Consider the following 15,629-nt stretch of genomic DNA (forward strand, 5'->3'; position numbering starts at 1 on the left):
TAACTCTGTGAGATGAATTAACAGAACACAGAGCAGTTTCTCAGAAAGCTTCTTTCCAGTTTTGAAAGGAAGATATTTCCTTTTTCACCATAGAACTCTATGGGTTTGCAAATGTCCCTTTGCCAATTCCACAAGAACAGCCTTATCGAAAGGCTTCTTGAAGGGAAAGATGTGTCTCTGTGAGATGAATTAACAGAACACAGAGCAGTTTCTCAGAAAGCTTCTTTCCAGTTTTGAACGGAAGATATTTCCTTTTATGCCATAGCCCTCTATGGGTTTCCAAATATCCCTTTGCCAATTCCACAAGAACAGCCTTAGCGAAAGGCTTCTTGAAGGGAAAGATGGAACTCGGTGAGATGAGTGAACAGAACACAGAGCAGTTTCTCAGAAAGCTTCTTTCCAGTTTTGAACGGAAGATATTTCCTTTTTCACCATAGCCCTCTATGGGCTTCCAAATATCCCTTTGCCAATTCCACAAGAACAGCCTGAGCGAAAGGCTTCTTGAAGGGAAAGATGTAACTCTGTGACATGAATTAACAGAACACAGAGCAGTTTCTCAGAAAGCTTCTATCCAGTTTTGAACGGAAGATATTTCCTTTTTCACCATAGCCCTCTATGGGCTCCCAAATATCCCTTTGCCAATTCCACAGGAACAGCCTTAGCGAAAGGCTTCTTGAAGGGAAAGATGTGTCTCTGTGAGATGAATTAACTGAACCCAGAGCAGTTTCTCAGAATGCTTCTTTCCAGTTTTGAACTGAAGATATTTCCTTTTTCAACATAGCCCTCTATGGGCTTCCAAATATCCCTTTGCCAATTCCACAAGAACAGCCTTAGCGAAAGGCTTCCTGAACGGAATGATGTAACTCTGTGAGATGAATTAACAGAACACAGAGCAGCTTCTAGGAAAGCTTCTTTCAAGTTTTGAACGGAAGATACTTCCTTTTTCACCATAGCCCTCTATGGGCTTCCAAATATCCCTTTGCCAATTCCACTAGAACAGCCTTAGCGAAAGGCTTCTTGAAGGGAAATATGTGTCTCTGTGAGATGAGTTAACAGAACACAGAGCAGTTTCTCAGAAAGCTTCTTTCCAGTTTTGAACGGGAGATATTTCCTTTTTCATTATAGCCCTCTATGGGTTTCCAAATATCCTTTTGCCAATTCCACAAGAACAGACTTAGCAAAAGGCTTCTTGAAGGGAAAGATGTAACTCTGCGAGAAGGATAAACAGAACGCAGAGCAGTTTCTCAGAGAGCTTCTTTCCAGTTTTGAACGGAAGATATTTCCTTTTTCACCATAGACCTCTATGGGCTTAAAAATATCCCTTTGCCAATTCCACAAGAACAGACTTTGCGAAAGGCTTCTTGAAGGGAAAGATGTAACTCTGTGAGATGAATTAACAGAACACAGAGCAGTTTCTCAGAAAGCTTCTTTCCAGTTTTGGACGGAAGATATTTCCTTTTTCACCATAGCCCTCTATGGGCTTCCAAATATCCTTTTCCCAATTCCACAAGAACAGCCTTAGTGAAAGGCTTCTTGAAGGGAAAGATGTAACTCTGTGAGATGAATTAGCAGAACACAGAACAGTTTCTCAGAAAGCTTTTTTCCAGTTTTGAACAGAATATATTTCCTTTTACGCCGTAGCCCTCTATGGGCTTCCAAATATCCCTTTGCCAATTCCACAATAACAGCCTTAGCGAAAGGCTTCTTGAAGGGAAAGATGTAACTCTGTGATATGAATTAACAGAACACAGAGCAGTTTCTCAGAAAGCTTCTTTCCATTTTTAAACGGAAGACATTTCCTTTTTCACCATAGCCCTCTATGGGCTCCCAAATATCCCTTTGCCAATTCCACAAGAACAGCCTTAGCGAAAGGCTTCTTGAAGGGAAAGATGTAACTCTGTGAGATGAATTAACAGAACACAGAGCAGTTTCTCAGAAAGCTTTTTTCCAGTTTTGAACAGAAGATATTTCCTTTTTCACCATAGCCCTCTTTGGGCTTCCAAATATCCCTTTGCCAATTCCACAAGAACAGCCTTAGCGAAAGGCTACTTGAATGGAAAGATGTAACTCTGTGAGATGAATTAACAGAACACAGAGCAGTTTCTCAGAAAGCTTCTTTCCAGTTTTGAACGGAACATATTTCCTCTTTCACCATAGCCCTCTATGGGCTTCCAAATATCCCTTTGCCAATTCCACAAGAACAGCCTTAGCGAAAGGCTTCTTGAAGGGAAAGATGTGTCTCTGTGAGATGAGTTAACAGAACACAGAGCAGTTTCTCAGAAAGCTTCTTTCCAGTTTTGAACGGGAGATATTTCCTTTTTCATTATAGCCCTGTGTTGGTTTCCAAATATCCTTTTGCCAATTCCACAAGAACAGACTTAGCGAAAGGCTTCTTGAAGGGAAAGATGTAACCCTGTGAGAAGGATAAAGAGAACGCAGAGCAGTTTCTCAGAGAGCTTCTTTCCAGTTTTGAACGGAAGTTATTTCCTTTTTCACCATAGCCCTCTATGGGCTTAAAAATATCCCTTTGCCAATTCCACATGAACAGACTTAGCGAAAGGCTTCTTGAAGGGAAAGATGTACCTCTGTGAGATGAATTAACAGAACACAGAGCAGTTTCTCAGAAAGCTTTTTTCCAGTTTTGAACGGAAGATATTTCCTTTTTCACCATAGCCCTCTATGGGCTTCCAAATATCCCTTTGCCAATTCCACAAGAACAGAATTAGCGAAAGGCTTCTTGAAGGGAAAGATGTAACTCTGTGAGATGAATTAGCAGAACACAGAACAGTTTCTCAGAAAGCTTTTTTCCAGTTTTGAACAGAATATATTTCCTTTTACGCCGTAGCCCTCTATGGACTTCCAAATATCCCTTTGCCAATTCCACAAGAACAGCCTTAGCGAAAGGCTTCTTGAAGGGAAAGATGTAACTCTGTGATATGAATTAAAAGAACACAGAGCAGTTTCTCAGAAAGCATCTTTCCAGTTTTGAACGGAAGATATTTCCTTTTTCACCATAGCCCTCTATGGGCTCCCAAATATCCCTTTGCCAATTCCACAAGAACAGCCTTAGCGAAAGGCTTCTTGAAGGGAAAGATGTAACTCTCTGAGATGAATGAACAGAACACAGAGCAGTTTCTCAGAAAGCATCTTTCCAGTTTTGAACGGAAGATATTTCCTTTTTCACCTTAACCCTCTATGGGCTTATAAATATCCCTTTGCAAATTCCACAAAAACAGCCTTAGCGAAAGGCTTCTTGAAGGGAAAGATGTAACTCTGTGAGATGAATTTACAGAACCCAGAGCAGTTTCTCAGAAAGCTTCTTTCCAGTTTTGAAGGGAAGGTATTTCCTTTTTCACCATAGCCCTCTAAGGGCTTCCAAATATCCCTTTGCCAATTCCACAAGAACAGCCTTAGCGAAAGGATTCTTGAAGAGAAAGATGTAACTCTGGGAGGTGAATTAACAGAACACAGAGCAGTTTCTCAGAAAGCTTCTTTCAAGTTTTGAACGGAAGATATTTCCTTTTTCACCATAGCCCTCTATGGGCTTACAAATGTCACTTTGCCAATTCCACAAGAACATCCTTAGCGAAAGGCTTCTTGAAGGGAAAGTTGTAACTCTGTGAGATGAATTAACAGAACACAGATCAGTTTCTCAGAAAGCTTCTTTCCAGTTTTGAACGGAAGATATTTCCGTTTTCACCATAGCCCTCTATGGGCTTCCAAATATCCCTCTCCCAATTCCACAAGAGCAGCCTTAGCGAAAGGCTTCTTGAAGGGAAAGATGTAACTCTGTTAGATGAATTACCAGAACGCAGAGCAGTTTCTCAGAAAGCTTCTTTCCAGTTTTGAACGGAAGATATTTCCTTTTTCACCCTAGCCCTCTATGGGCTTCCAAATATCCCTTTGCAAATTCCACAAGAACAGCCTTAGCGAAAGGCTTCTTCAAGGGAAAGATGTAACTCCGTGAGATGAATTAACAGAACACAGAGCAGTTTCTCATAAAGCTTCTTTCCAGTTTTGAACGGAAGATATTTCCTTTATCCCCATAGCCCTCTATGGGCTTTCAAATATCCCTTTGCCAATTCCACAAGAAGAGCCTTAGCGAAAGGCTTCTTGAAGGGAAAGATGTAACGCTGTGAGATGAATTAACAGTACACAGACCAGTTTCTCAGAAAGCTTCTTTCCAGTTTTGAACGGAAGATATTTCCTTTTTCACCATAGCCATCTGTGGTCTTCCAAATATCCCTTTGCCAATTCCACAAGAACAGCCTTAGCGAAAGGCTTCTTGAATTGAAAGATGTAACTCTGTGAGATGAATTAATAGAACTAAGAGCAGTTTCTCAGAAAGCTTCTTTCCATTTTTGAATGGAAGATGTTTCCTTTTTCACCATAGCCCTCTATGGGCTCCCAAACATCCCTTTGCCAATTCCACAAGAACAGCCTTAGCGAAAGGTTTCTTGAAGGGAAAGATGTGTCTCTGTGAGATGAATTAACAGAACACAGAGCAGTTTCTCAGAAAGCTTCTTTCCAGTTTTGAACGGAAGATATTTCCTTTTTCAGCATAGCCCTCTGTGGGCTTCCAAATATCCCTTTGCCAATTCCACAAGAACAGTTTTAGCGAAAGGCTTCTTGAAGAGAAAGATGTAACTCTGCGAGAAGGATAAACAGAACGCAGAGCAGGTTCTCAGAAAGATTCTTTCCAGTTTTAAACGGAAGATATTTCCTTTTTCACCATAGACCTCTATGGGCTTCCAAATATCCCTCTCCCAATTCCACAAGAGCAGCCTGAGCGAAAGGCTTCTTGAAGGGAAAGATGTAACTCTGTGAGATGAATTAACAGAACACAGAGCAGTTTCTCAGAAAGATTCTTTCCAGTTTTGAACGGTACATAATTCCTTTTTCACCATAGCCCTCTATGGGCTTCCAAATATCCCTTTGCCAATTCCACAAGAACAGTCTTAGCGAAAGGCTTCTTGAAGGAAAAGATGTAACTCTGTGTGATGTAATAACAGAACACGGAGCAGTTTCTCAGAAAACTTCTTTCCAGTTTTGAACAGAAGATATCTCCTTTTTCCCCATAGCCCTCTATGTACTTCCAAATATCCCTTTGCCAATTCCACAAGAACAGCCTTAGCGAAAGGCTTCTTGAAGGGAAAGATGTAACTCTGTGAGGTGAATTTACAGAACCCAGAGCAGTTTCTCAGAAAGCTTCTTTCCAGTTTTGAACGGAAGATATTTCCTTTTTCACCATAGCCATCTATGGGCTTCCAAATATCCCTTTGCCAATTCCACAAGAACAGCCTGAGCGAAAGGCTTCTTGAAGGAAAAGATGTAACTCTGTGACATGAATTAACAGAAAGCAGAGCAGTTTCTCAGAAAGCTTCTTTCCAGTTTTGAACGGAAGATATTTCCTTTTTCACCATAGCCCTCTATGGGCTCCCAAATATCCCTTTGCCAATTCCACAGGAACAGCCTTAGCGAAAGGCTTCCTCAAGGGAAATATGTAACTCTGTGAGATGAATTAACAGAACACAGAGCAGTTTCTCAGAAAGCTTCTTTCCAGTTTTGAAAGGAAGATATTTCCTTTTTCACCATAGAACTCTATGGGTTTGCAAATGTCCCTTTGCCAATTCCACAAGAACAGCCTTATCGAAAGGCTTCTTGAAGGGAAAGATGTGTCTCTGTGAGATGAATTAACAGAACACAGAGCAGTTTCTCAGAAAGCTTCTTTCCAGTTTTGAACGGAAGATATTTCCTTTTATGCCATAGCCCTCTATGGGTTTCCAAATATCCCTTTGCCAATTCCACAAGAACAGCCTTAGCGAAAGGCTTCTTGAAGGGAAAGATGGAACTCGGTGAGATGAGTGAACAGAACACAGAGCAGTTTCTCAGAAAGCTTCTTTCCAGTTTTGAACGGAAGATATTTCCTTTTTCACCATAGCCCTCTATGGGCTTCCAAATATCCCTTTGCCAATTCCACAAGAACAGCCTGAGCGAAAGGCTTCTTGAAGGGAAAGATGTAACTCTGTGACATGAATTAACAGAACACAGAGCAGTTTCTCAGAAAGCTTCTATCCAGTTTTGAACGGAAGATATTTCCTTTTTCACCATAGCCCTCTATGGGCTCCCAAATATCCCTTTGCCAATTCCACAGGAACAGCCTTAGCGAAAGGCTTCTTGAAGGGAAAGATGTGTCTCTGTGAGATGAATTAACTGAACCCAGAGCAGTTTCTCAGAATGCTTCTTTCCAGTTTTGAACTGAAGATATTTCCTTTTTCAACATAGCCCTCTATGGGCTTCCAAATATCCCTTTGCCAATTCCACAAGAACAGCCTTAGCGAAAGGCTTCCTGAACGGAATGATGTAACTCTGTGAGATGAATTAACAGAACACAGAGCAGCTTCTAGGAAAGCTTCTTTCAAGTTTTGAACGGAAGATACTTCCTTTTTCACCATAGCCCTCTATGGGCTTCCAAATATCCCTTTGCCAATTCCACTAGAACAGCCTTAGCGAAAGGCTTCTTGAAGGGAAATATGTGTCTCTGTGAGATGAGTTAACAGAACACAGAGCAGTTTCTCAGAAAGCTTCTTTCCAGTTTTGAACGGGAGATATTTCCTTTTTCATTATAGCCCTCTATGGGTTTCCAAATATCCTTTTGCCAATTCCACAAGAACAGACTTAGCAAAAGGCTTCTTGAAGGGAAAGATGTAACTCTGCGAGAAGGATAAACAGAACGCAGAGCAGTTTCTCAGAGAGCTTCTTTCCAGTTTTGAACGGAAGATATTTCCTTTTTCACCATAGACCTCTATGGGCTTAAAAATATCCCTTTGCCAATTCCACAAGAACAGACTTTGCGAAAGGCTTCTTGAAGGGAAAGATGTAACTCTGTGAGATGAATTAACAGAACACAGAGCAGTTTCTCAGAAAGCTTCTTTCCAGTTTTGGACGGAAGATATTTCCTTTTTCACCATAGCCCTCTATGGGCTTCCAAATATCCTTTTCCCAATTCCACAAGAACAGCCTTAGTGAAAGGCTTCTTGAAGGGAAAGATGTAACTCTGTGAGATGAATTAGCAGAACACAGAACAGTTTCTCAGAAAGCTTTTTTCCAGTTTTGAACAGAATATATTTCCTTTTACGCCGTAGCCCTCTATGGGCTTCCAAATATCCCTTTGCCAATTCCACAATAACAGCCTTAGCGAAAGGCTTCTTGAAGGGAAAGATGTAACTCTGTGATATGAATTAACAGAACACAGAGCAGTTTCTCAGAAAGCTTCTTTCCATTTTTAAACGGAAGACATTTCCTTTTTCACCATAGCCCTCTATGGGCTCCCAAATATCCCTTTGCCAATTCCACAAGAACAGCCTTAGCGAAAGGCTTCTTGAAGGGAAAGATGTAACTCTCTGAGATGAATTAACAGAACACAGAGCAGTTTCTCAGAAAGCATCTTTCCAGTTTTGAACGGAAGATATTTCCTTTTTCACCTTAACCCTCTATGGGCTTATAAATATCCCTTTGCAAATTCCACAAGAACAGCCTTAGCGAAAGGCTTCTTGAAGGGAAAGATGTAACTCCGTGAGATGAATTTACAGAACCCAGAGCAGTTTCTCAGAAAGCTTCTTTCCAGTTTTGAAGGGAAGGTATTTCCTTTTTCTCCATAGCCCTCTAAGGGCTTCCAAATATCCCTTTGCCAATTCCACAAGAACAGCCTTAGCGAAAGGATTCTTGAAGAGAAAGATGTAACTCTGTGAGATGAATTAACAGAACACAGAGCAGTTTCTCAGAAAGCTTCTGTCCAGTTTTGAACGGAAGATATTTCCTTTTTCACCATAGCCCGCTATGGGATTCCAAATATCCCTTTGCTAATTCCACAAGAACAGCCTTAGCGAAAGGCTTCTTGAAGGGAAAGATGTAACTGTGTGAGGTAAATTCACAGAACCCAGAGCAGTTTCTCAGAAAGCTTCTTTCCAGTTTTGAACGGAAGATATTTCCTTTTTCACCATAGCCCTCTATGGGCTTCCAAATATCCCTTTGCCAATTCCACAAGAACAGCCTGAGCGAAAGGCTTCTTGAAGGGAAAGATGTAACTCTGTGACATGAATTAACAGAACACAGAGCAGTTTCTCAGAAAGCTTCTTTCCATTTTTGAACGGAAGATGTTTCCTTTTTCACCATAGCCCTCTATGGGCTCCCAAGTATCCCTTTGCCAATTCCACAAGAACAGCCTTAGCGAAAGGCTTCTTGAAGGGAAAGATGTGCCTCCGTGAGATTAATTAACAGAACACAGAGCAGTTTCTCAGAAAGCTTCTTTCCAGTTTTGAACGGAAGATATTTCCTTTTTCAGCATAGCCCTCTGTGGGCTTCCAAATATCCCTTTGCCAATTCCACAAGAACAGCCTTAGCGAAAGGCTTCTTTAAGAGAAAGATGTAACTCTGCGAGATGGATAAACAGAACGCAGAGCAGTTTCTCAGAAAGCTTCTTTCCAGTTTTGAACGGAAGATATTTCCTTTTTCACCATAGCCCTCTATGGGCTTCCAAATATCCCTCTCCCAATTCAACAAGAGCAGCCTTAGCGAAAGGCTTCTTGAAGGGAAAGAAGTAACTCTGTGGGGTGAATTAACAGAACACAGAGCAGTTTCTCAGAAAGCTTCTTTCAAGTTTTGAACGGAAGATATTTCCTTTTTCACCATAGCAATCTAAGGGATTCCAAATGTCACTTTGCCAATTCCAACAGAAAAGCCTTAGCGAAAGGCTTCCTGAATGGAAAGATGTAACTCTGTGAGATGAATTAACCGAACACAGAGCAGTTTCTCAGAAAACTTCTCTCCAGTTTTGAACGGAAGATATTTCCTTTTTCACCATAGCCCTCTATGGGCTTCCAAATATCCCTTTGCCAATTCCGACAGAAATGCCTTAGCGAAAGGCTTCTTGAAGGGAAAGATGTAACTCTGTGAGATGAATTAACAGAACACAGAGCAGTTTCTCAGAAAGCTTCTTTCCAGTTTTGAACGGAAGATACTTCCTTTTTCACCATAGCCCTCTATGGGCTTCCAAATATCCCTTTGCCAATTCCACTAGAACAGCCTTAGCGAAAGGCTTCTTGAAGGGAAAGATGTGTCTCTGTGAGATGAGTTAACAGAACACAGAGCAGTTTCTCAGAAAGCTTCTTTCCAGTTTTGAACGGGAGATATTTCCTTTTTCATTATAGCCCTCTATGGGTTTCCAAATATCCTTTTGCCAATTCCACAAGAACAGACTTAGCGAAAGGCTTCTTGAAGGGAAAGATGTAACTCTGCGAGAAGGATAAACAGAACGCAGAGCAGTTTCTCAGAGAGCTTCTTTCCAGTTTTGAACGGAAGACATTTCCTTTTTCACCATAGCCCTCTATGGGCTTAAAAATATCCCTTTGCCAATTCCACAAGAACAGACTTTGCGAAAGGCTTCTTGAAGGGAAAGATGTAAGTCTGTGAGATGAATTAACAGAACACAGAGCAGTTTCTCAGAAAGCTTCTTTCCAGTTTTGGACGGAAGATATTTCCTTTTTCACCATAGCCCTCTATGGGCTTCCAAATATCCCTTTGCCAATTCCACAAGAACAGCCTTAGCGAAAGGCTTCTTGAAGGGAGAGATGTAACTCTGTGAGATGAATTAGCAGAACACAGAACAGTTTCTCAGAAAGCTTTTTTCCAGTTTTGAACAGAATATATTTCCTTTTACGCCGTAGCCCTCTATGGGCTTCCAAATATCCCTTTGCCAATTCCACAAGAACAGCCTTAGCGAAAGGCTTCTTGAAGGGAAAGATGTAACTCTGTGATATGAATTAACAGAACACAGAGCAGTTTCTCAGAAAGCTTCTTTCCAGTTTTGAACGAAGATATCTCCTTTTTCACCATAGCCCTCTATGGGCTCCCAAATATCCCTTTGCCAATTCCACAAGAACAGCCTTAGCGAAAGGCTTATTGAAGGGAAAGATGTAACTTTCTGAGATGAATTAACAGAACACAGAGCAGTTTCTCAGAAAGCATCTTTCCAGTTTTGAACGGAAGATATTTCCTTTTTCACCTTAACCCTCTATGGGCTTATAAATATCCCTTTGCAAATTCCACAAGAACAGCCTTAGCGAAAGGCTTCTTGAAGGGAAAGAGGTAACTCTGTGAGATGAATTTACAGAACCCAGAGCAGTTTCTCAGAAAGCTTCTTTCCAGTTTTGAAGGGAAGATATTTCCTTTTTCACCATAGCCCTCTAAGGGCTTCCAAATATCCCTTTGCCAATTCCACAAGAAGAGCCGTAGCGAAAGGCTTCTTGAAGGGAAAGATGTAACTCTGTGAGATGAATTAACAGAACACAGAGCAGTTTCTCAGAAAGCTTCTTTCCAGTTTTGAACGGAAGATATTTCCTTTTTCACCATAGCCCTCTCTGGGCTCCCAAATATCCCTTTGCCAATTCCACAAGAACAGCCTTAGCGAAAGGCTTCTTGAAGGGAAAGATGTGTCTCTGTGAGATGAATTAACAGAACACAGAGCAGTTTCTCAGAAAGCTTCTTTCCAATTTTGTACGGAAGATATTTCCTTTTTCACCATAGCCCTCTCTGGGCTCCCAAATATCCCTTTGCCAATTCCACAAGAACAGCCTTAGCGAAAGGCTACTTGAAGGGAAAGATGTAACTCTGTGAGATGAATTAACAGAACACAGAGCAGTTTCTCAGAAAGCTTCTTTTCAGTTTTGAACGGTACATATTTCCTTTTTCACCATAGCCCTCTATGGGCTTCCAAATATCCCTTTGCCAATTCCACAAGAACAGCCTTAGCGAAAGGCTTCTTGAAGGAAAAGATGTAACTCTGTGTGATGAATTAACAGAACACAGAGCAGTTTCTCAGAAAGCTTCTTTCCAGTTTTGAACGGAAGGTATTTCCTTTTTCACCATAGCCCTCTATGGGCTTCCAAATATCCCTCTGCCAATACCACAAGAACAGCCTTAGCGAAAGGCTTCTTGAAGGGAAAGATGTAACTCTGTGAGATGAATTAACAGAACACAGAGCAGTTTCTCAGAAAGCTTCTTTCCATTTTTGAACGGAAGATATTTCCTTTTTCACCATTGCCCTCTATGGGCTTAAAAATGTCACTTTGCTAATTCCACAAGAACAGCCTTAGCGAAAGGCTTCTTTAAGGGAAAGATGGAACTTTGTGAGATGAATTAACAGAACACAGAGCAGTTTCTCAGAAAGCTTCTTTCTAGGTTTGAACTGAAGATATTTCTTTTTTCACCATAACCCTCTATGGGTTTCCAAATATCCCTTTGCCAATTCCACAAGAACAGCCTTAGCGAAAGGCTTCTTGAAGGGAAAGATGTGACTCTGTGAGGTGAACTAACAGAACACAGAGAAGTTTCTCAGAAAGCTTCTTTCCAGTTTTGAACGGAAGATATTTCCTTTTTCACCATAGCCCTCTAAGGGATTCCAAATGTCACTTTGCCAATTCCAACAGAAAAGACTTAGCGAAAGGCTTCTTGAAGGGAAAGATGTAACTCTGTGAGATGAATTAACCGAACACAGAGCAGTTTCTCAGAAAGCTTCTTTCCAGTTTTGAACGGAAGATATTTCCTTTTTCACCATAGCCCTCTATGGGCTTCCAAATATCTCTTTGCCAATTCCAACAGAAAAGCCTTAGCGAAAGGCTTCTTGAAGGGAAAGATGTAACTCTGTGAGATGAATTAACAGAACACAGAGCAGTTTCTCAGAAAGCTTCTTTCCAATTTTGAACGGAAGATATTTCCTTTTTCACCACAGCCCTCTATGGGCTTCCAAATATCCCTTTGCCAATTCCACAAGAACAGCCTTAGCGAAAGGCTTCCTGAAGGGAATGATGTAACTCTGTGAGATGAATTAACAGAACACAGAGCAGCTTCTAGTAAAGCTTCTTTCAAGTTTTGAACGGAAGATATTTCCTTTTTCACCATAGCCATCTGTGGGCTTCCAAATATCCCTTTGCCAATTCCACAAGAACAGCCTTAGCGAATGGCTTCTTCAAGGGAAAGATGTAACTCTGTGAGATGAATTACCAGAACACTGAGCATTTTCTCAGAAAGCTTCTTTCCAGTTTTGAACGGAAGATATTTACTTTTTCACCAAAGCCTTTTAGGGGCTTTCAAATATCCCTTTGCCAATTCCACAAGAACAGCCTGAGCGAAAGGCTTCTTGAAGGGAAAGATGTAACTCTGTGAGATAAATTAACAGAACACAGAGCAGTTTCTCAGAAAGCTTCTTTCCAGTTTTGAACGGAAGATATTTCCTTTTTCACCATAGCCCTCTATGGGTTTCCTAATATCTCTTTGCCAGTTAAACAAGAACAGCCTTAGCGAATGGCTCTTGAAGGGAAAGATGGAACTCTGTGAGGTGAATGAACAGAACACAGAGCAGTTTCTCAGAAAGATTCTTTCCAGTTTTGAACATAAGATATTTCCTTTTTCACCATAGCCCTCTATGAGTTTGCAAATATCCCTTTGCCAATTCCACAAGAACAGCCTTAGCGAAAGGCTTCTTGAAGGGAAAGATGTAACTCTGTGAGATGGATTAACAGAACACAGAGCAGGTTCTCAGAAAGCTTCTATCCAGTTTTGAACGGAATATATCTCCTTTTTCACCATAGCCCTCTATGGGCTTCCAAATATCCCTTTGCCAATCCCACAGGAACAGCATTAGCGAAAGGCTTCTTGAAGGGAAAGATGTAACTTTGTGAGATGAATTACCAGAACACAGAGCAGTTTCTCAGAAAGCTACTTTCCAGTTTTGAACGGAAGATATTTCCTTTTTCACCATAACCCTCTATGGGCTTCCAAATATCCCTTTGCCAATTCCACAAGAACAGCCTTAGCGAAAGGCTTCTTGAAGGGAAAGATGTAACTCTGTGAGAAGAATTAACAGAACACAGAGCGGTTTCTCACAAAGCTTTTTTCCAGTTTTGAACAGAAGATATTTCCTTTTTCACCATAGCCCTCTTTGGGCTTCCAAATATCCTTTTGCCAATTCCACAAGAACAGCCTTTGCGAAACGCTTCTTGAATGGAAAGATGAAACTCTGTGAGATGAATTAACAGAACACAGAGCAGTTTCTCAGAAAGATTCTTTCCAGTTTTGAACGGAACATATTTCCTTTTTCACCATAGCCCTCTATGGGCTTCCAAATATCCCTTTGTCAATTCCACAAGAACAGCCTTAGCGAAAGGCTTCTTGAAGAGAAAGATGTAACTCTGTGAGATGAATTAACAGAACACAGAGCAGTTTCTCAGAAAGCTTCTTTCCAGTTTTGAACGGAAGATAATTCGTTTTTCTGCATAGCCCTCTTTGCGCTTCCAAATATCCCTTTGCCAATTCCACAAGAACATCCTTAGCGAAAGGCTTCTTGAAGGGAAAGATGGAACTCTGTGAGATGAATTAACAGAACACAGAGCAGTTTCTCAGAAAGCTTCTTTCCAGTTTTGAACGGAAGGTATTTTCTTTTTCACCATAGCCCTCTATGGGCTTCCAAATATCCCTCTGCCAATTCCACAAGAACAGCCTTAGCGAAAGGCTTCTTGAAGGGAAAGATGTAACTCTGTGAGATGAATTAACAGAACACAGAGCAGTTTCTCAGAAAGCTTCTTTCCATTTTGGAACGGAGGATATATCCTTTTTCACCATAGACATCTATGGGCTTATAAATGTCACTTTGCCAATTCCACAAGAACAGCCTTAGCGAAAGGCTTCTTGAAGGGAAAGATGGAACTCTGTGAGATGAATTAACCGAACACAGAGCAGTTTCTCAGAAAGCTACTTTCCAGTTTTAAACGGAAGATATTTCCTTTTTCACCATAACCCTCTATGGGCTTCCAAATATCCCTTTGCCAATTCCACAAGAACAGCCTTAGCGAAAGACTTCTTGAAGGGAAAGATGTAACTCTGTGAGATGAATTAACAGAACACAGAGCAGTTTCTCAGAAAGCTTCTTTCCAGTTTTGAAAGGAAGATATTTCCTTTTTCGCCATAGCGCTCTATGTACTTCCAAATGTCACTTTGCCAATTCCAACAGAAAAGCCTTAGCGAAAGGCTTCTTGAAGGGAAAGATGTAACTCTGTGAGATGAATTAGCAGAACACAGAGCAGTTTCTCCGAAAGCTTCTTTCCAGTTTTGAACGGAAGATATTTCCTTTTTCACCATAGCCCTCTTTGGGTTTCCAAATATCCCTTTGCCAATTCCACAAGAACAGCCTTAGCGAAAGGCTTCTTGAAGGGAAAGATGGAAATCTGTGAGGTGAATGAACAGAACACAGAGCAGTTTCTCAGAAACATTCTTTCCAGTTTTGAACATAATATATTTCCTTTTTCACCATAGTAATCTAAGGGCTTACAAATGTCACTTTGCCAATTCCACAAGAACGGCCTTATCTAAAGGCTTCTTGAAGGGAATGATGTAACTCTGTGAGATGAATTAACAGAACACAGAGCAGTTTCTCAGAAAGCTTCTTTCCAGTTTTGAACGGAAGATATTTCCTTTTTCAGCATAGCCCTCTATGGGCTTCCAAATATCCCTCTGCCAATTCCACAAGAACAGCCTTAGCCAAAGACTTCTTGAAGGGAAAGATGTAACTCTGTGAGATGAATTAACAGAACACAGAGCAATTTCTCAGAAAGTTTCTTTCCAGTTTTGAACGGAAGATATTTCCTTTTTCACCATTGCCTCTATGGGCTTCCAAATGTCACTTTGCCAATTCCCACAGTAAAGCCTTAGCGAAAGGCTTCTTGAAGGGAAAGATGTAACTCTGTGAGATGAATTAACAGAACACAGAGCAGTTTCTCAGAAAGCTTCTTTCCATTTTGGAAGGGAGGATATATCCTTTTTCACCATAGACATCTATGGGCTTATAAATGTCACTTCGCCAATTCCACAAGAACAGCCTTAGCGAAAGGCTTCTTGAAGGGAAAGATGTAATTCTGTGAGATGAATTAACAGAACACAGAGCAGTTTCTCAGAAAGCTTCTTTCCAGTTTTGAACGGAAGATATTTCCTTTTTCACCATAGCCCTCTATGGGTTTCCAAATACCCTTTGCCAATTCCACAAGAACAGCCTTAGCGAAAGGGTTCTTGAAGGGAAAGATGTAACACTGTGAGGTGAATTAACCGAACACAGAGCAGTTTCTCAGAAAGCTTCTTTCCAGTTTTGAACGGAAGATATTTCCTTTTTCACCATAGCCCTCTATGGGTTTCCAAATATCACTTTGCCAATTTCACAAGAACAGCCTTAGCGAAAGGCTTCTTGAAGGGAAAGATGGAACTCTGTGAGATGAATTACCAGAACACAGAGCAGTTTCTCAGAAAGCTACTTTCCAGTTTTGAACGGAAGATATTTCCTTTTTCACCATAACCCTCTATGGGCTTCCAAATATCCCTTTGCCAATTCCACAAGAACAGCCTTAGCGAAAGGCTTCTTGAAGGGAAAGATGTAACTCTGTGAGATGAATTAACAGAACACAGAGCAGTTTCTCAGAAAGCTTCTTTCCATTTTTGAACGGAAAATATTTCCTTTTTCACCATAACCCTCTATGGGCTTCCAAATGTCAGTTTGCCAATTCCAACAGAAAAGCCTTAGCGAAAGG

Source organism: Chlorocebus sabaeus, chromosome 27 (genome assembly GCF_047675955.1).
Source record: "Chlorocebus sabaeus isolate Y175 chromosome 27, mChlSab1.0.hap1, whole genome shotgun sequence".
NCBI lineage: Eukaryota > Metazoa > Chordata > Mammalia > Primates > Cercopithecidae > Chlorocebus > Chlorocebus sabaeus.